General features: G+C 36.3%; 1 protein-coding gene across 3 annotated transcripts in view; it reads left to right on the top strand.

Moving 5' to 3' along the window:
- Positions 1-21,548, top strand: part of PLXDC2 (plexin domain containing 2) — a 786,648-nt gene that overhangs the window by 208,864 nt on the left and 556,236 nt on the right. The window lies entirely within an intron of this gene.

The following is a 21,548-nucleotide window of genomic DNA, read 5'->3' as shown; positions in this document are numbered from 1 at the left end:
GAAATTTAGGTAATTTTTAATTTTTATTTGTGGGTGTTACCTATGTATGTTTTTCTGTGTATGCTTGGTGTTATATGTATGTGCACATGTGTGTGTACATCATTCCTAATCATTATAAATAAAAATTACCTCTTTGGGGGTAGAAGGTTAAGTCCCTTTCTACACCTTACACTTAGTTCATGCTTGAATTAGGTGTCTTATTTCCTTGAGCAGTACATAGCATGTATTTTTTTCTTATTTATGGGATGATAAAAATGAAAACAGCAAACTGGAGGACTGTTCAAGATTCCCTTCGGCTTCAGTGAATGCCTTTAGCTTTAAATATGCTCTTTCGATTCTGGCTCTGGGAGATAAGGAGGAGACACAGTAGAAGGAATCAGAGCACAGTGGATCTTTTTTAATAATGGGGATCAAAAATGATGACAACTGGAGAAGAGATACATGTGGCCCCAGGACGGTGGGGCCGCTCGCGTGAGGCTCTCTTGTTCTCTGTCTTCGGTCCCGTGAGCACCTGTACACACAGCCCATGAGGCTCGCTCACTGTGGTCTGTCTCAATCCCTGTGGCCTCTCTTCTTCCTCAGTGTAAGTTTGCCCTCTCAACTAGGTATTTTTCCTAACTAGAAACGCACACACTACTAGCAACATGTGTAGTCTGAAGCCGTGGTCCCGTGTCTCCTTAGAGCAGGGCCGTGGGGGGTCGATAAAGTGGATCCTCTTCTAGGGTAAATGGAGGGGCCTCTCTACTAAAAGCAGAGTTTGTCATATGAAACCCTGTGGATATTGCTGCAAGCCCTATAGCCATGAAATGACCAAACTATTTCAAAAGACCCAGTCTAGGGAAAACTAACTCATACTACAGTCTCCATGAGGGATGAATCAATGCCAGACGTTTTGTTGATGTTCCTGAAGCATTCACTGATTTGAAGCAAATTTTGTTGGATACAGAGAGAATGGTGTTTAACTGCGGGTTGGACATAAAACCCAGAAAGGATAGGGAGACTTTACTTCCTTTTTGACCAAGAAAACCAAGACTCACTTGTGGCTTGGGCTGTAAGTAAAACAGAATGTGACAAGAACTAGAACTAGATTACCAACAAAAGCCTGATATTTTTGTTGGCCGTTTCCACATTAAAATGAGTAGTGAAGTGGGGTGTGTGATTATAGTTTGTCTCCTGGGATTCTTTGTTCAGCAATAAATTTGTTTTTGCACTTAAGTGATCTGAGTACCGTTTTCTTCTGCAAAAGAAGAAATGAAGAATGGGGGGAAGCAAGGTGGCTCCAGAGGTGCACAGAAAGTGTTTAGCCCAGAGCCATAGTGTAGAAACCCTTTTTCTTGGGCACAGGACGAGTGAGACACACTCAGTGTATGTTGGGAAATGGTCTTGTTTCCAATGTAGCCCTCCATCTACTTGTGCTGATGGAAGCTCATGCTACTTGCACACACCTCCCGCTGAACTGTAGTTTGAAGAATTACAAATTCAAGTTTGCCCCCACACAAAAAACTAGCAAGGGGCAGCAAGGCTGCTCCCAGCAGTGCTACCGCTTCAGCACTGAGCAGAGCCGCGGCAGCGTCCGCAGTGCGCAGGGGCAGCGCTGTACTTGCAGGAAGAGCAGCCCCTTGGCTTTAGGGAGTTGCTGCATCTTCCGTTCTTACTTCATTCATTCGCTTCTGCCGTGGCTGTTTCTACCCACTTGGCTGCCTTTCTCCTTCCCCTCTCAGGCAACCTACTGCAAGTTAGTGCTAAAGAAGCACAATGCCTGGAGACAGAGAGAAACACAGAGACGGAAAACAGAGAAGCCCCTTGCTGACATCTGTCCGTGACAGTGGTGATAGAAAGACTGAAACCACTAGTGTGGATCTTAAACTCCTGCCCTGCATGAAGGTTGGGCACAGCAGGCATCACAGAGAGGGGACATTGGATGTCTGGATAGAAAAAGAGGGATACAGCTCATCCAAACACTGGCCCCTTTCAGGGCTGTGCACCTGCTTCCTGCTGGTGAGTCATGCACAACCCCAGAATTGCTCTCCTAGAGGATCTGCCCTAACCTCCCGCAGGTAGTCAGGAGAAACCTGTTCCCAAGAGGCCTGTAATGTGGTCAATCTGGAATTTCTCTTGCCATCTTCTTGATGGGTTATGTATTTGCCTACTTCTAACATGATGTAATCAAATCCCTCTTTTAAAAATGGCTGTGTTAACCACTATTTTGGATTGACTGCTCCCTTTCTCTTCACACAGACTTCCTCCAAACAGAATTCCATACAGTACATTAGATTTTCACTTTCTAAGTAACTGGCACTTTCCAAATTTGACTCTGTGGAATTTCACTAAAATTGCCTCAGTTTGGGTTCTGAGTGTTCTGAAATTTCTCAGTCTCTTGTTTAAAGACTATCTTATTTAAAGACAATCCCTGGATTTATATCTGATTGGCAAATTTGAGTCCTGGAGTTATGCTGGTAATAGTCCAGGTGTTTAAAATAAAAAGAGCAGCACTTGTGCCGTGACTTATTGCAAAGGGAATTTCTTCCTGGATGTAGGGAAATGACAGGACATGGGGACTGTGGCAGGCCAGAACCAGAAAGCCCAGCTAATGAGGTGGCCACTACCCAGCCTACCTGCTGCAGACTGGGGCTGTGTGAGACATGGGCACAGGACGCCAGATCTTCTGGCTTCTCAACAGATATCCAAACACTTACATGTTGGCTATTCATTCATTCTTTTTTCTTAATCACATGTGGATCAACACAGTGATGGCAAAACAAAATATGTCTGTAGGCCCATCTATCCAATGGGCCACCAGATGCTATTGCTAGTATATATCAAACAGATGACTAATTGTTTTTTTAACTGATATAAACTAACTAGGTCATCTACCTGTGGGCCATTGTCCTTCCATGTTCTGGGAGGCACCTCACGTTTGTCTTCACCTGTACCCCATGGGTAGCATACTATGTGTTGAGTTGAATTTGATCAAATATAATATGATTAATGGATATGTATTCCATATTTCTTCTGTCCTGCTTCTGTAAATACAGTCCAGGTGGACTACTTTCTATTGCTTCCATTGAGAATAAGAAGTAAAATTGGTTTTAGAGGTCTCACCTTCACTGGTTATTTTGAAGGGAGTTTCCAAGATTATTTTCCTGTTCCTCTGAAATATTGTTTCCCCAAATCATATGTTGAAGCCCTAATCCCCAATCTGACTGTATTGGAGATAGGCTTTTAGGAGGTAACTACAGTTCAGTGAGTTCATAAGGGTAGAGATCTAATCTGATAGGATTGGTGGCCTTAGAAAAGGCAGAGAGAGAGAGCTCTTTCTCCATGTGCTTGCATCGAGGAAAGGCCATGTGAGGACACAGAAAAGGTGGCATCGGAAAACCAGGGAAAGGGCTCTCAGAATTCTAACCATGCCCACACCCTGATCTCAGACTTCCAGCCTCCAGAACTGTGAGAAAATTACTTTCTGTTGTTGAAACCACTCAGTCTATGGCATTTGGTTATGGCAGGCCAAGTAGACCAAGACACCTGGTATATAGAGAGACACTACATTGGACATTTTCTGAAAGGGGTCCTTCTGAAGTTCCCAGCACTTGAACACCTAACCTTCTGATCTGAACTCAGCCATTCTTTTATTGATGAGACTCCTACACCTCTTCAGTCATGTGACTTGCTGCATGAATGACCACAATACAAATGTCATATTTTATCTTCCTTCCACCCTTTTGCTCTTAGCACATTTCCCAGTGAGCTCACAGTAGTATCTCTCTTGAATAAAAGTAGCCACTTAAATTTACCAGACTAAACTTTTTCCTTCTTCATTCACGTGAACTGCCTGTTTTTGGCCTTGAAGAGATTCCTTAACCTCTTTGTTACATGTATCTCTTTGTTCATGTCTAGTGTTTGTAAACAATATTTCCATCATGGTCTGAAAGTTTTGGCTGGTATTTTGGGAACTGAGTCGTATAACTAAATCCTTCACATCTCAACCATGTTTTGCATGTATGGACAGAAACACTCACAGTTGCATGCATGCTTCCAGAAAAATTAATCCCTGGTGAGATAATTAAAGGTCAATTGATGATGCTTTTATTTTTGCACCCCATGTAACCCTATTTAGGATGAGACATTGCATAAGGTAAATAGTGTCCTAAGAGCTGTGACCCAAATAATGAGTATAAGTAAGCCAAAGACAGAATGTAAGAGGGAAGGCTGATAGAAAAGAAAAGGGAAGAGAAAGAAGGGAAGGGAATCTAAAACTTTTTTTGGAAAATTCAGATTGATCTCAGGCTATTTCCTATCTGAGTGACAAATTATTTAGTCACCAATTACTTCAGGAAGTATTTTTAAGTACAGCTAAACTAAACATAGTTTAAACATAGTTAATAACAGCTAGTTAAAATAATCAGGATACTGTAACATGCATTTTTTAATCCAAATATATGAATCTTATCCCCAGCATCCCTAGCAACCCTAGCTCAAATCATCTGATGGGAATTTCACCCCCTTAAAAGAAAAAATTTTGTTTTTGACATCTTATTTATTAAAGTGTTTTCTCATCAAGTATTTTGATGAGTCAAGTATTTCATCTCCAGAATGTTCACTCATGAATCCTCACTCTGCCCTCTGTGCGTGTAAGGACAGTTCTTTGTCATCCAGTGGCCTCTCCCCATTCATTTCTCACACAATTTGACCTACAGACCTCAACCATATAGATCCTTCTCCTCTAGCCACATTTTATTTATTTGATGTATTAGTAAAATGCTGAACTCACAGTTGGACCAAGCAGGAATTCATCATAAAACTGTTATATATTAAGTGTAGCAACTGTCCCTTAACTTATCATTGGGTAAATAGTATAGTTTTTTGTAATCTATAAATGTATGTATTACTGACATGTAGAAATTCAGAATATATTTTTTTTACAAGATAAAACAGTAAAGTTCTTCGGTTTCATTTATTCATTTATCCATTTAACAAATATTTAATGAGTGCTAGATGCTAGTGTTTTCTAGGAAACAGAGCACATATGAACCATGCCTTCTTAGAGCTTACAGGGTAGATAGGAATAAAGTAAATGAATAAAGCTAGAACCATAAGTATAAAGGAGCAAAGTGCATGCAAGATAAGGGTTTTTTAATTAGCTGGAGATAAGATAAAATAGGTGGGGAAGACATCTTCAAAGAGGTGGGATTTATGTTGAGGCATTTATCAGGGAACCAGGGGGATGGAACACTCCAGGAGAGAAAGAAGCATTTTGAGAAGGCAGTGAGCAGGGAGAAGGTAGATATATTCCAGGAACTGAGAGAAGGCCAAGTTGTCAAGGTGGGTGTGGAGAGAGTGGCACAGAGGAACCGGAGCATGAGGCGAAGCTGGAGCCCAGAGATCTCTAAAGCCATGTGAGAGCTTGGCACTTCTTTGAGGCCCAGTGTACTCCATGGCCATTATTTGTACTATGGGCAGCTTGATTCCCAGAGGATCCTCCAGGGTGGCTTTCTGGAATGAGGACTAGAAGATCAGAAACATCTGAACAGATTCTGCCTCCCTCACACCCCTGCTTAGAGGAGTTACTATGGATACATGCTACCCTGTCAGCCATTAGAGAATGAGACATTTCTCTCAGCTTAAGCTCAGCATTTTTATAACCATACTTTTGGTTCTTTAAAGGTGTTCTAATCTACCTCAAAAGGGGAAGGCTTGAAAACACCAGTGGCTGTGGCCTCTGAAGTTTGTGTACAGTCATAAGACCAAAATAGAAAAAAGAGACTCTTAATGTTCTCATTTGAAAAGTAATGGCATTTTAAAATATATGTTATCTACATTCCCAAATACTGCAGAAAAAAAGCATTACAAAGAAATACAATGGGGTAGTAGAATAAATAGTAGGTACTAGGTGAATAACTAAATGTATCTTTTTAAAAAACTCATAAATTATCCTCATTTTTTTCCCATTTTACTCTAGGAACCACTGTATTAGGAATTCTTTATTGTGGATCTAAAATATAATTCTATATCATAAATGCCTTGATAATTGTGCAAACAACAAATTATTTTTAGGTGGCCACTTTCCAAAACTCCTTTATTTAAAAGATTAACCTGGGAATTATTTTACTGCTTAATAAGATATTCTGAGGGAAATTACCAATTTTAGTTTTCCCAGTGAATATGTTTGTTTTGCCTCCTTGGCTTTAAAAATTATGTTTGTTATTCCTCTACATGGTTTTCAAACTATTATTGGCATTATTATTGGAACAAAAGCTTCTAGGCTATCATGAGCTACACAAAATCTCTGCCACATCAGAGGATCAAATATGTGTTGGATTTGGGAAAGTATGTCCTACATATTGGATTGATTACTTATAAACAAATCATCAAGTTAAAAAGCTGTGCAAAGACCTGGACTGAACTTTAGATATAACACTAGTTGTAACAGAACTCCGATGTCCTGTCCATTCCTGCCTGTTCTCATTCATCATATTCCCAGGAATATTGATTACATGCCTTCTGAGTGAACATATGAAATTTTTTCCTCATCCTTTTCCCCATTGTCTACATCCTTACTGTCTGGCATACTAATGTTTCTTCCAGAGGAAAACCCATGGGTGACTTTGATAAAAGCTTTCTTCATTTTCTCCCCCACATTGTTTTTAATGTTTATACCATCAAGTAATATCCTGAATTATGTCTACAAATGAGCTGAATTCACTTTATGAACTGGTGACTACTCTAAGAAACTTCTATTTACATTGTGGATTAGCGAAGGGAACTACTTAAATATCTAAGTTCAGGCAGAGGAAACCATGGGCAAATGGAAATCCTCTGAATATACAAGTATTTGGATATGTATAGAATTCTAATGTAAGAACCTTTGAGTAAGAGTTCCTGTCCTGGTTTCTTTCGGACTTTGCATTTGGGATATACAAGCAGGTCAAGTAGCCTAAGGTATGTTATTAAACAATCACCAAATGCCTGTGTCTCCCACTCAGCTGTAATGGCATAAATGCAGGGACTATTTTTTTATTGTTTTCTATATACTTTTAAACATGAAATTTTCCTGAATAAATATTTTCAATGTCCTAATATCAAAGGGGAACAAAATTTAACCAAAAAGGCAGCTGGTTGATATTTGATTCTCCTCTGTGAGGCTATCAAATGCCAAAAACAAGAGCGAATTGGTCAGTTCAGTCACATGACTCATCTTTTGAAAGGAAAGAAAAAAATAAGTGCAATGGTATCATTTCAAGAAAATGTCTCAATTGGTGTTTTTTTTTGTCAATCAGGTATAATGATTAAAAATGCACAAAGTTAAAATTTCCCAAAGCTAAATCTATAAATTTTTTCTATGGAGTGCTATGTGTAATTAGTATTGTGTTTGGTATAGTCACATTCCATTTGCCACAGTTTAATTCTTTGCCCTGAATGTTTCTGTGGTCTGATGATTATGCTTGTGGTCTGACAGTGATCTTTAAACTTGTGTTGATGCCTCAGAATGATGCAGCATATCCACTGTATTTTGAAGATTGAACTTTTCCTAAGAGATATTATCAAAATTGAAGAATTACATTCTTTAAGTGTTGAGCTTACTACTTTTCAAGCCACACACAGCAAGGTTTATATTCCAGAGAACTGTAGGAATAATACATAGTCTTTCCTCTGTTTTTGAAATGGTGACCCTTGAAGTGGGTAGCAGTGTTGAAACTGATCCCAACAAAGACGGCTGGGATCAGATTCCTCTCCCTTACTACGTAGCAGATCTGGAGAATTTCTGAGGCATTTTCTGAATATTTCATAGGTTGTGTCTCTCTACACATTCCAAATAGTACACACTCGGAATCCTCATATCATGGTTTCTGCTGTATTAATTTAATGTAAAGTTGTATGTGTTTTTCTCCCCCCATTGAACTTTTATATGTTTCTAAAATCTCAGTCTGGCATGATCATGTAGATAGATGTAGAACATATTCCATTGCAAATTGGAAATTTCAGCTAATTGGTGATATTCGCTCCTATTCAGTGGGTCCAGACTTGTCTGCATACTGGGACCACCCTCTGCACTCCAGCCCAGATTATGATTTAATTGGTTTGGAATATGGTCTGACCTATGGAATTTTTAAAAGATGTCCAGGTGATTCTAATATTCAGACAAGTTTGGGAAGCACAGCACAGTTCAATAGCATTCTTTAGCTGTGGTATCATCCTGCTTCCAGCATTTATTCAAGTTCTGGAAAAGAAAGATAGAAATGCAGGTGTTACTTGAATATGGGAGGCCTTCTCAATTCCATCTAGCTAGCTCCAAGACCTTGTTTCTGTGACCACTGGTATATACTATTTGGAAACCAATATATCACAAACATCTTTTTGCCCTTCACAGCACCTAACTTAAGGCTTCCTACATACATAATCAGTGCATCATAAATAGTTGTTACCTTAAATGAGTGACACCTAAAAGAAATGGTTGTAATTAAATAGAACGTTTTACAGTATCTTCTTGCATTAGACTATATACTCTCCTGAATACTTGACCTGCATATAATTTTCTTGGGGTTTTTCCAACCAGCTCTTAGGAAAATGGGAAACTAAAACACTAATTTTTCCCTCATGGGATTTTGTAAGACAGAAGCAAAAAAGAAAAAGTCTGCAATGACATAAAAATCTCTTCTAGCAATCTTGTAATTTTATTGCAAGATATAAATGCCAGCTTTGTAGAGCTGAAAGGGAATCTTTCTGCAAAGTCAGCAAAACCAAATTGTAAAAATATTTGTTTGAATCTAGCATTGGTAATTTTAAAGCAAAACTACTGAACAGGCTGTGCTTTTTGCTTTTTGCTTCTTTATTGTAATGACTCATTAAATGATTGCAACCTGTCTCCCTTTACTTTGCCCTTGTTTGACCTCTGCATCAACTCCTTAAAGTTAAGTGAGTTGGTAACAAGATTTTCCTTTTTCTAAGATGTGATCCTAGAATTTCAGCTGGCACTGCATAGAACAGAAGCAATGCCCAGCGGAGCCTCAAAAGAATCCTGAACAAGTGGATGGTGGTTTCAAGCCCCTAAGTTTGGGGTTGTTTGTTACCCAACAGTAGAGATGGAGAGGGATGGATTGGGAGTTTATAATAGAGTATGGAAATTTCAAGAATAGTAAACCAAATAGTGAATAAAATGTGTTTACAAATAAATTGGATTGGTTTGTGTATGATCTGATACCTCTTGCTTGCTGTTAGGAAGAATCTACCACTGAGACATCTTTGCTAGGAGTGATAAAGCCAAAGAAACAACCCTTGTGAAATATAAAGAATCTCTAACATCAACAAACATGTATTGGATGTCTATCATGTACCAGACAATGTCTAATCCCTGGAGTATGGCAGTGAACCCAGTAAACAGAGAGAGAGAGATTTAAATGAGGATGAGTAGTGGTAAATAAAAATGTCTGGTGAAAAAAAGTGTTATAAAAAAACTAAAGCAGACTAAGAAATAAAACATGACAGAATAGGGGAGGATCATTCCAGATGCATAAAACAGTGGGTGCACAGTACTATTTGGGGGCATATTGGTGTATTTGTGGAACAGCAAGAAAGCTAATAGGTTCATGTAGAGTGTGTGATGAAGTTGCACAGATGACTGTGTCAAGCAGAATGTAAGGACTTTGGATTTTATTCTAAGTGCGATGGGAAGCCCAGTTAGAGCAAGAGAATGATAGGGTTGAATTTCTGCTTTGAAAAGATTGCTTTAGAAAGAATTGCTGTCCTCTGAAGAGACTAGAGTGCAGGGAACCCAGTGGGGAAACAGAGCGACCAGTGAGGCAGCTAGTCCGGAAGGCCCGATAAGCAGCCTCATGGAAACAATTTGACCAAATGTAATTTTTTTGAAGTCCTAGAAATTTAACATCTGAACTTGGAATTGGTATTGTGGAAGTGGAGGGAGCATAGACTTTGGAGTTATACAGAACTGTCTTTATATCCCTGAGATATCTGTGATACCAGGCAACCTACTTGGTGTTTCTGAGCTTTAGTTTCTTTATAATTCATTTGAGTTGTTGTACTGGTTAAATTTGTAATGTATATTATGTGCCCAGCTGAGAACTTGCAGTACCATATGCATTCATAAGTGTTAGCTATACTTATTAACCAGTTCTCATAGATAGGTGATTAACTATTTACTTAGTTTTAAAGTGAAGGATCCAAAAACTAAAGAAATGAAAGACCAGACACCAAAAATCCAAAGATAGATGTCAACGATAGAGCAAATGAATTTGGTATGGAGAGAATATGTAAAACTCTAATTCAGTGGTAGATGCTTGTTGAAGCTTACTCAGAATACCTCAAAAGACAGTAGGTAGTAGGTATTTTTTCCTTCATTTTGGCATTGCAATTATGAAAGTATATCCATTTATTTCTAGTTTATTAACATTGCTCCCTTTCATGTTTAAAGGGTTTTATTGGGTTTATAAACTATGTTTATCACAGGTCAAATGTACATACATTTGTATTTTTTAAATCTGTTTTCTTTAGAACTAACTATTTTCTCCTAATGCCCTTTTTCCATTTATTTTCCCACAAAACTCAACTTTGGAAGTAAGAAAATCTAAAATGCTGTGAAACATATTATCAGTTGTTTAAAGAAAAGTTTTTATTGTGAAAGATGTGAAAATTTTGATAGTAAGCATTTTAAAAATATGTTTATAAGTAAATAGAGACACTGTTAAGACTTATGTAAATTATTTCACCATTCCTAAATTTGAAAATAATTACTAAAAACAATATGCTCTTTTTACTTGTCCTCGTAATGTTAGTTAACTGCAATTGCAAAATTCCAATGACATGTATATATAATTTCATTTCACAAGTAGTTGTGAATCCTTTTAGTGAGATAAATAATAGAATTGGTTACTAGATTTGCTATTACAATCAATAATATTCACACAAAATTTGGTTAAGTTAAATATCTTGGTTTTTAATAATAAATTCTCTTCATTACCATAACATGGTATGTGCTATTAGTGGTGTAATTAATTTTCTTGATTACTTTGCTGATTCTGTTGAAGACATATTTTGATAATAAAAATGGTATGCTTAGAGGCAAGGCAGTCACATAAAATTCCATCAAAAGGGAGGTTTTTTTTTTTTCGGGTTATCACTTGTTTGTGGGAATTGTTCTCTAATATTAGAGGCTACAGAACATGGCTCACTCTGCTAATTATCAACTACAAGATGATCTCTGGTATGTGAGGAGAATTCGTGCTTCAGTGAATGTTGCAGCATAAAAATAGAGAAGGTATGAAGTTTAGTTGTTGCTGTTATCTGGGGTATTTATGTCAACAAAACAGAACCATATCTAATAGCAGTTAACAGTTTCCAACATAAATTCGCATGCTTATCTCAAGCAGATTCACCCCCAGTGTTGTAGCATAACTACTTTTATTCTTTCATTCCATGAAAACAGAGGCTCAAAAAGTTAACTTTATTTGCAAAATGATATCCAGAAAGATAAGTTAGTATTAAAATCTGATTCTAAGTAAAACAAGTGGTGTCAAACCTGCTTTAGCAAACTTCTACTGACAGCTGATTTGTTTATTGTTTATTAATCACTGCCTGACTCCAAGGGGCTAAAATTTTGAAGACATGAGAAGTTAGGGGGGGAAAAAAAGCCTGAAAAGTTTCATTCTTTGTCATGGAAGGAGTGATAATATGAACAGTAGGAAACCTGACTAATTGTACTAATACCTGTCACTTGAAATACCAGACTGGATTGTTTGGGGATGGTTAACAGTTAGCTTAGAAATGACAGTGTTGCCCAAGTGGTTACATGTTGGTGGAAGGAAACTACGTACCCAGCTTTTCCACAAATATTGGTGATGTGAAAATTCTCAACTGAGTTACAACTTTTAGAAGTTGCTCCTGAGTAAACTTTCCATAATTCCTTTGAAATTATAAATAGTCATGGTTTCTTAGTTTTTTTCCCCCCTAAGAAATAGGTCAAGACAGAGAACTGTGTGGATTTTCCAAAAGTCCTCCTATATTAGAAAGCCTGAATGGCAATTTTGATTAGTACTAGAGAATGACATGAATCTTCAAAGGTAATAAATCTAGGACTTTTTAACAAATCCACACTTAATAAAGAAACTATCTGTATGTGCTGTGGACTGAATTACAACCTTCCAAATTCATATGCTGAAGCCCTAACCCCCAGGTGACTGTGTTTGGAAACAGGGCCTTCAAGAGGTAACTAAGGTTAAATGAGGTCATAAGGGTGGGGCCCTCATCAGTAGGATCGATGTCCTTGTAAACAGAGGTAAAGGCACCAGAGAGCTTTCTGTCTCTGCCATGGGACTGCGCAGCGAGAATGTGGCCCATCTACAAGCCAGGAAGAGAACCCTCAGCGAAAAACAAACTAGCCGGAACCTAGACCTGGGGTCTCCGACCTTCCAGATCCATGAGAAATAAACTTTTTTTTTGTTTGCTGTCTAAGTTGCCCATGTCTGATATTTCCTTATGGTAGCCTGAGCTGACTATGACAGTATGTATATAGTACCTGAGTTTTGGCCCCATTGTGGATGCTAAATCTAGAACAGAATTTCCATAATGGTCTTTTTTGCTTATTAGAACATTTTGAGGCCCTGCCCACCATTGCTTTTGTTTCTTTCCAGTTGACTGGAAAAATATACTGTACAAGATTTAAGTATTCATGGACACTGTTAAATGGTCACGTTTTACCCATTTCAATTATACTGTGTGTTTGAAAAACAGTGCACATATACACAAGACCCATGATTTATTCAGTTTGCACAGATGATGCCGTGTCTCCAGGGATTCTTACACCCCCTACAGCAAGTCTGTGAATTTGCCTCCAATCTTGGAGCCAGTTACAGCTAATCAACAAGGACTGAGTACCTACTGAAATGGTAGTAGTATACTGTACATGTGCAGGCTATTCAACCTCTGCACTTTTTTTTCTAGTGAGTGCCAAATAAGGTCTTCTGACTCTCACCTCACAATTGCTCCTCCTTCCCTTTTGTCTACAGGATCTCAAAATTCTAGTTGAAAGTCACTTTAAGGGACACCTAATTCAACTCTTTTTTTGACAGAGTAAAGTCCACAACTTATGGTGGCTATTTAGAGGCAGAAACTGTACTTTAACCCAAATCTCCTTTCAGCTACATTATTTTAATGCTAATTTTGTGTGTTTTAATAGAAATCTCATATATATTTTTTTTATCCCATCACATCTTTTTTGCTAGTTTTTAGAAGCCCTCATAGATCCCTTGTAGTTTGGCAGTGCACCTCTATAGCAGGCACTGCTGGATTGGGGATCTTATATTTAAAAAAGATAAACTGAGATGTTAATAATTCACTTGAAATTGCCCCAGACTTTCTGGTCTCTTCTTTCCCACCACTCTAGGCTATGCTTTCTATGCTTATTCGTTGGAAACATATTTTGATACTAAAAATGGTATGCTTAGAGGCAAGACAGTTATATAAAATTCTGTCAAAGGAAGGGTTATTTTTTTCAGAATGTCACTTATTTGTGAAAATTGTTTTCATATTAGAAGCTACAGAACATTGCTCACTCTGGTAATTATGGGCTGCAAGATGATCTCTGACACTTGAGAATTCATGCTTCAGTGAATGTTGCTGCATAAAAATGGAGAATGTCTGAAGTTTCGTTGTTTTCTGGAGTATTTATGTCAACCAACAATAGTAGTATCTAATAGCACTTCCTAGTCTCCCAGGTTCATTCTTGGAAAAGTTAAAGGTTTATACCAGGGGTAGATAAAAGTATACTGTATCCAGGTGGATATAGTATACTTCTGCTTCATTTAATAAATGAATCAACATAAACACAAATCATCACATCTCAAAATGTCTGGGCCATCTAGGTAATCACTGGACTGAATTGTATGAGTCTTGATTCTGCTGTTTTTCTGAAAGATCACAATTAAGTGTGTTGTGTTTCCTGGCCATATAGTTCACCAGTCTCCTCAGATCACAAGAGATGATATCCTCTGTGTGAAAAATTGTTACTGGGAAAATGGAAAGTGCTTTATAATGGAAATGCCAGAATCCTATATTTTACATGTCACAGAATAATCTGAACTCACAATAAATTCTCACACACACACACCCACACACACACACACACACTCACACTCTCTCTTTCTCAAGTAATCTTACATTCTTATAGGTCATTTAACCCAACTCTTGTGAAGAACTGATAAAATAAATTATGCTTATAAAGAGTCATAGACAAGATATTGCTAGGGGGATAGACCATGCTGGAAATAGGTCAAGTGGGTAAAAATCCTTAGAGAAGTGGTGAAGGCATGTGTACAAGGTGTGCAGAATGAGAGCTGGTGCAAAAATCTAATGTGATCCACAGGAGATAGAGTCATTGATTTTCATTCTTCTGACACTGACAGTAAACTGAGTTGTACTCCATGTAACTATTCTTAGTATCTGAAGAAGGTATTGTAGTATTTGCTCTATACTAAAGTCTATTTGAAGGTCATATGCAATTATTCCCATCATGTTGAAATAATGTGGGGTAATTTAATACTCCTTTATATTCTGTCACAGGCTTTTCAGTTGTGTGTAAATAGGTTGGTTTAATTTGATTGTTGGGCAACCCTGTGAAAAAAAAGTAAACTTTATCATTCTATTTTTATTAACAGATACTCATATGACCTTACGTATCTGCCCACACCACATTCCCTATAGGTCGCCTTCTTCTAATGTAATTGGGAAAGGTGGGAATTAGGGGTGGAATCTCTTTCTCATATGTAGTCTGTTCCATGTCTTATGAGGTCCTCAATGCTCCCAGCCCAGACAGGGGCCAAACCACTCCTTCGCTGGGCAATTCCTGCGGGTCTAGGACTCCTGCCTTCCTCTGAATGATATTCCCTCTTGCAAAAGAGGAACTGTGTGTGCAGGGAAGTTCACACTTCCAATCTACTGAACTGAACTGAACATGTTATTGACTTCATCAGAGAGAGAACTTACTAGAGACTGAGCCCGTGAGAACCCCGTCCGTATCAGATCACCCATCTGCAAGTTTAGTGTCTTAGAACTCACCGCATTTCCCTTCCCCACCTCCCCTTCTCTACTCACAACTTTGTCAGAGTGCAGCTATGTCTCCAGCATACCAGCTTTTTTGAGATCCTTGAAAACACATCCTAGAAATATGATCGCACATTATACTAGGATATAACTGAAAGGAAAACATGAGCGACTCCTGAAAGTCTCTCATGGAATTATAGACATTGCCAATATCTAACAGTGCTACTGAATAATTCTGCAGCGTTATCTCCCATACTACATTCTATCAAAATGTTTCTCCATAAAAGAATGTTGTACCTCATACACACAAAACAATGATTTCTGCATAAAGACAGATGACTTAGTGATGCTTCTGTAAAGTGCTTATGACAAAATGATTTTATAAAAATTCAAACTCAAAGTAACCTGTTGCTCAACATTTAGTAGAAATGAGTATTTTCATTTCTGTTAATGCTGATTTCATTTACAGTAAAAGTACTGAAAAATAATGCATTCTAAATCAATTAGGTTATCAAAGCTAGTCTAGTAGTTTAAGAAAAGGTTTAATGGAAAATTGTGTACCAGCTGTTTCACAGAGCAATTATAAGTTACTGACCTTGAAGCTCTACATTGAATATGAGTATCTGATTTACAGTATATTAAAGGAGGCTTCTTTATATACTTTTCAAAGTACCTATTATAGAAATTCTATATTAACTATATATAGTATTGTAGTCTTGCTTCTCATGATATATGTTGGCGTTTTGATTCCAGGAATCAGCAATTGATACTTTTAAACTTTGTCACATATTTTAATGATTTATGTGAAGAAAAGGAAAAGAAAGTGGTTATATATAATGTTTATTGTTTAAAAATTCAAATAATATGTAATAAGGGGGGGGACCCTCCAAATTCCATTACCTAGAAATAACCAATCAAAATATGGTAAATATCTTTAACACATCTCTCTATATAGATACATAGATAGATAGATAGATAGATAGGTAGATAGACAGATAGATAGATAGATAGTAGATAGATAGATAGATAGATGGAGAGAGGATAGTAAGATAGTAGAATAGATATATACACTTATATTTAGATGGATGTCATTTTATAAAATTGAGAGTGCACTATGAGTACTACATTTGAGGAAAATAATTTAACTTGTATCTGCTGGCTTTTGACATGTATGCCATATCTAGACCACTAGATTCAACTTTGGCCTCAAAGGTTCTCTTCAAATTAAAAATTTGGGTTTACTTCTTTAAAGTATATTTCTATACTTCAGATTTATATATTTCTTACCTATTCTGAAACATAATAATTGACTTGGAATATTAGTTTTCTATTTCCATGATTAATATCATTTGCACTGTGTTTACTAAACAGAGTGATAAATTGTCCTGTAACTAAATTGTCCTGTTCCCCTAACATAATTTACATGGAGTCAGTGCTCACCGTGAGAATGTTTGCTGCAGCTTCTGCATTCCTGTGACCATATTTGATCTGATCCTTGGTTGGTTCAGTTTTATAATTAGATATTACATTTTTAAGAAAGTCTCATTTATGGTATTGTCTCTGTAAGTGTATGCACTAGAAGTATGTTTGTTGCCTTTATATTTAAATTACAACTTGGTTGTGCAAAAGTTTCTTGTTACAACTTCCTTCTCTCAGATTGTGAACATATTTTTTCCACTGGATATTATGGGAAAAGTAACAGACTAAGATTTTTTTTCTCCCTTGTAGAGGAATATAACTCAATTTGTCTTTCTGGATGCCTATAAGACTTTCTTTTAATTTTGTTTTTATTGTTTTGTTTTTTTAATTGAGGTATAATTGACAATATTACATTAGTTTCAGGTATACAACAGTGATTGGACATTTATATACATTGCAAAATGATCAGTAAGTCTAGTTACCATCTGCAACCATATAAAGTTAATACAATGCTATTCATGAGACTGTATTTCCCCCACTATACATTACATCCCAGAACTTACTTATTTTGTAACTGGAACATTGTACTTCTTGATCCCCTTTACCCACTAATGCCCCCCAACATGCCTCCCCACTGGCAGTTACCAATCTGTTCTCTGTATATGTGAGTTTGGTTTTTGTTTTGTTTCATTTGCTTTGTTTTTTTAGATTCCACATATAAATGAAATAATGCTGTATTTGTCTTTCTCTGACTTATTCCACTTAGCATAATACACTTTAAGTTACATTCCTGTCACAAATGGCAAGATTTCATTCTTTATTATGGCTGAGTAGTAATTCATTATGTATATATATGTGCTACATCATCTTTACTTATTCATCTATTAATGGATACCTAGGTTATCTCCATAGCTTGGCTGTTATACATAATGCTGCGATGAACATAAAGGTGCATACAACTTCTCAAATGAGTGCATTCATTTTCATCAGATAGATGCCCAGTGGTGGAATTGCTGGGTCACGTAGCTGTCTTATTTTTAATTTCTTAAGGAATCTACATACTGTTTTCCATACTATCTGCACCAGTTTACATTCCCACCAATAGTTCAAGAAGGTTCCTTTCTCCATATTCTTGCCAACATTTGTTATTTCTTGTCCTTTTCTTAATAGCGATTTAAGATTGCTTTTGGTGTCCTGACTAGTAATTTAGTTATGTTTATTCTGCTCTTGTTACTACTAATGAGTTCATCTGTGTCATTTTTCTCCTGAGTATTGTCAGCTCACTCATTTTTTGCCTTTCTTAGTTTATCATGTTCTTTTGGTTTCTGATAGCAACATGATATTTTTCAATCATAGAGAACTATTTTTAACTAATCATAGAGAACTGTTTTTGAGGAATTTAATATACACAAGTAGTCTTTTAAAATAGTTTTACCTTAAATACACTATATAGTCCTTGTGAAATCATTTGTCTAAGAATGCAACATACTTGGTATATATTAGTACCTGGCAAGAACCACTCAAATTATAATATTCCTTTATTAATTACAAAACTATCTTTGAGAGGTAACCAATTGATTCAGTGTTGAATAACTTTACCTTAAAACTTTGAATATATTTTGTATATCCATATTATTTCAAATGACTAGCACAGTGATGTTCATCCAATATATTATTGATATATATATATTTTTCATCTCAGTGAAATAAATTTAGAGTTTAAATGCAATTACTGCATAAGGCAATGTGAGGCATCCATACAAATTATTCATTATAAAATCAACTAACACCCATGGTAGTAAAGAAGACAACATTAGGGTTAGGACATACGGGGACTGGTTGTCAGAGAATGGTCAGGCGGCAGTGCAACTCTGAGGACTTTTTCTCTGTGTTTTTGTGTATGTTCTCTGTTTCTTTACAGCAGCACATTTGCAGACATGTTTGAGAAGCATGGATTTATAGGATTTATAGTTACCTACTGTGCCATCTACTTTCAGTAATAGTTGGTATCCTAAATGGGTTGGCAACTAGGCATATCACAGTAGTGTTTTGTTTTATTTTCTGTAGTGTTAGAAATAGTTTGCTTTCTAGCAGAAAATCTTTTGTGCCTGGACTAGCTTTTGACAAATCTTTAAGTACTGTTACACTTATAAAGGACAGGATGTGGTTTGAATAATTGAGTAGTGCTGAAATGTCACATTTTTGAAACATCTATTTTATAGCTTTCCTTAAAAACTGAGCCAAGCACCTCTCCCTGGAATTTAACAACTTGTGTCTCTAAATTCTGAGGTAAATAATAAGTTGTCTTTCTCTTCAAATAAAAGTTGCCATGACAACTTGGCAAGCCTGGGCTATAGAATTCAAACACTAAGCTCTAGTCTTCAGCTGTTCAATATTTTCAAAGATGTGACATTGTTCTGGGAAGTTTTGATTTAAGTAAAACTGAAAGTGTATTTTCACATACCATATCAGCAATTGTAATTAGACAAAAATCATGTGTGTTTTTCTCACATAATCCATTATTTAAGCATAATGATATTCTTATTTATATTAACTTCAAGGCTATTTTTAGATTAATTACAGAGAATTAGAGGTCAAGGGAAATACCTAAGTCATTTTAGATATATTGAATTGACCTCTATGCTGAAAGTAATTTTAAAGAGGGTATCTATTTGGTAATTATATGGGAATATAATACACATAAATGTAATATAAATCCCAATATACTGGGAATATAATACCCAATAAAACATTATAGAATCTGTTACATAATTCAACTAAAGATTATGTCTCTGACCTCAATGTTGCTGAACTCTAAAATAATATTAGCAATAGAGGGAAAAATTAAAATTTTGTATTTAAACTCATTGACTATTTCCTTCAAAACCATTGGGAATTTAAATGAATCGTTATCATTTTTCATTCAGACTTGATGATTTCTAGCACATTAGATAAGAAGTTTCCATTCCTATTCTGTGATTAACTAGAATATCAGAATTGAATAGGAAATGTTTGTTATCCAGATCTATAAATCTGTATGTAAGGTTGCCTTATTCAGTGTTGCTTAGGCGAAGTCTCCTTTGTTTGGACATGAAGGAAACTTGTTTGTTCGTTAGGTTTCTTTTGGTTGACAATGACCCAACTCAAGGTGTTTTAACAATAAAAGAGTTAATGGTTCATCTGAGTGAACAAGCCCAGGAGGAGGTCGCACTTAGATTTACTTGATCAGGGATGTGGCTGTTTCTTTGCATGGATGTGTGGTTCTGCCCTTATCTGTGTTTCATCTTCAGGCAGGGTTTCCTCATGGCAACAAAATGATGGCAGTAGTTCCAAGCCTTACATTTACACATCTCAGCAGTCAGAATACGGAAAGTTATCTCCTCTCTACCTCATCTTCTAGATGTTTCACTCTTTGGCCTTTCTTTGGTTATGTGCTCATGATGCCACCCAGCCACTTTGGCCAGTGGAATGACATGTGTAGAATGGCTTGTGCCCAGTGTCAAGAAGGGTGCCCACCTCAGAAACTTCCTGTGGTGAGGCACCTGTCAGAAGGGAGGAGTTGAATACATGTTGGAGACACGACCACAAGGCTTCTTACTGTCCACAATGCTCAACCCCAGCAATCAGTCATGATGTTCTGGAAGATAGTGCTGGAAAACCACTAAGATATCAAATCTCTTCGGCTGTGTGGAATTTTATTCCCTTCTTTTCTTTATATCTCCTTTTTTTCTTCTTTCTCTGTAGAACTTTCTTAAGTTTCATCATGGTTGTATACATAACGTGTATGTGTATGTAAGATATTTTTTACCCTTACCATTAAAATTTAATCGCTGTTTTCAAGATTTTCATTTAGGATCATAGTCCTTTGTTTAATCATGGGGCAAAATCTATTTTGAATACTGCTTAGAAAATTCCTTTCCTTTATGTAAGCAGTTTCACATATATATGCAGCCTGATGATTTGTGAAAAGGATCATAGGATCCTTGTTTTGACTGGATTTCCAGAATAATTTTTTTAATTTAATTACTACTTCAATAATAAATGCACTAGACAAAATTCACATCCCAAACTTTATTATTCAAATCACAGACTCTCTATTCACTAAACATCATTCTTGAATATACCTGAATGTTTTAAAATACATCCTAAAACTAGCAAACTCCTCAAATTGAAAAGCACAATTACACTTTATGGTCAAAAAAAAAATGAATTGCCATCTGAATTAATCAAGAAGTATGTGATTTTTTGTCTGGGTGCTCCTCAGCAAAATTGTTACTTAAAACATTTAAATCCCTTCATTGAGTGAGAATCACAAAAAATAAAGGTTTTGTGGCAGGCGCCATGGTGATATCAATAATGAAAATTCAAATAAAAGCAGAATTTAAAAACCCAAATCGTAGGAAAAAAATGTATTATCTCCATTTCTAAGACCATTAACTGAAAAGAGGCCCAAATAAAACCCTAGTTTTAAGGAGAAGTTTTAATTTGTTGTCCCTCAATAGTAACTATAGCTCAGGTTTGCCGTAAATAGTTTCAGAGGTGGCATTTTTATTTGGGCAGCAATTAGAGAGATCTCTGATATCTCTAAGTCAGAAAGACTATTGTAAATACTGTACATTTCCTTTGTTTTGTTTAACAATTTCTTCTAAAGGGGCTTATTAATTTTATATTTTTAAAAATCTAATTCATTACCTTAGGAAGATGATTTCACTTAGCTGTTTTGAAGAATACTAGCATTTCTAATTTCATAGTATCATTCTTTGCTTGTTTTAAGAATTTTATGGATGATGTTCTTTTTTTTGAGGACTTTTTTCTTTTTAATGAAACTGTCTATAACTGTTAATTACTTAAGTTGAATATGTAGTGCTTTAAATGCTTCTTTTTTTTCTAACTTTATTGATATAATTGACATATGTATAAGTTTAAGGTGTACGTCATATTGATACACACCTATTGTGTGTATCACCCTAGCATTTTGTGTGGCAAAGTGATTACCACCCTAGCATTAGCTAGCACCTCCATCATATCACATAATAACCATTTCTTTTTTGTGATGAGAATATTTAAAATTTTCTTTCTTA

This window comes from Manis javanica, chromosome 2 (genome assembly GCF_040802235.1).
Source record: "Manis javanica isolate MJ-LG chromosome 2, MJ_LKY, whole genome shotgun sequence".
NCBI lineage: Eukaryota > Metazoa > Chordata > Mammalia > Pholidota > Manidae > Manis > Manis javanica.
This window is presented reverse-complemented; position numbering and strand designations above follow the sequence as displayed.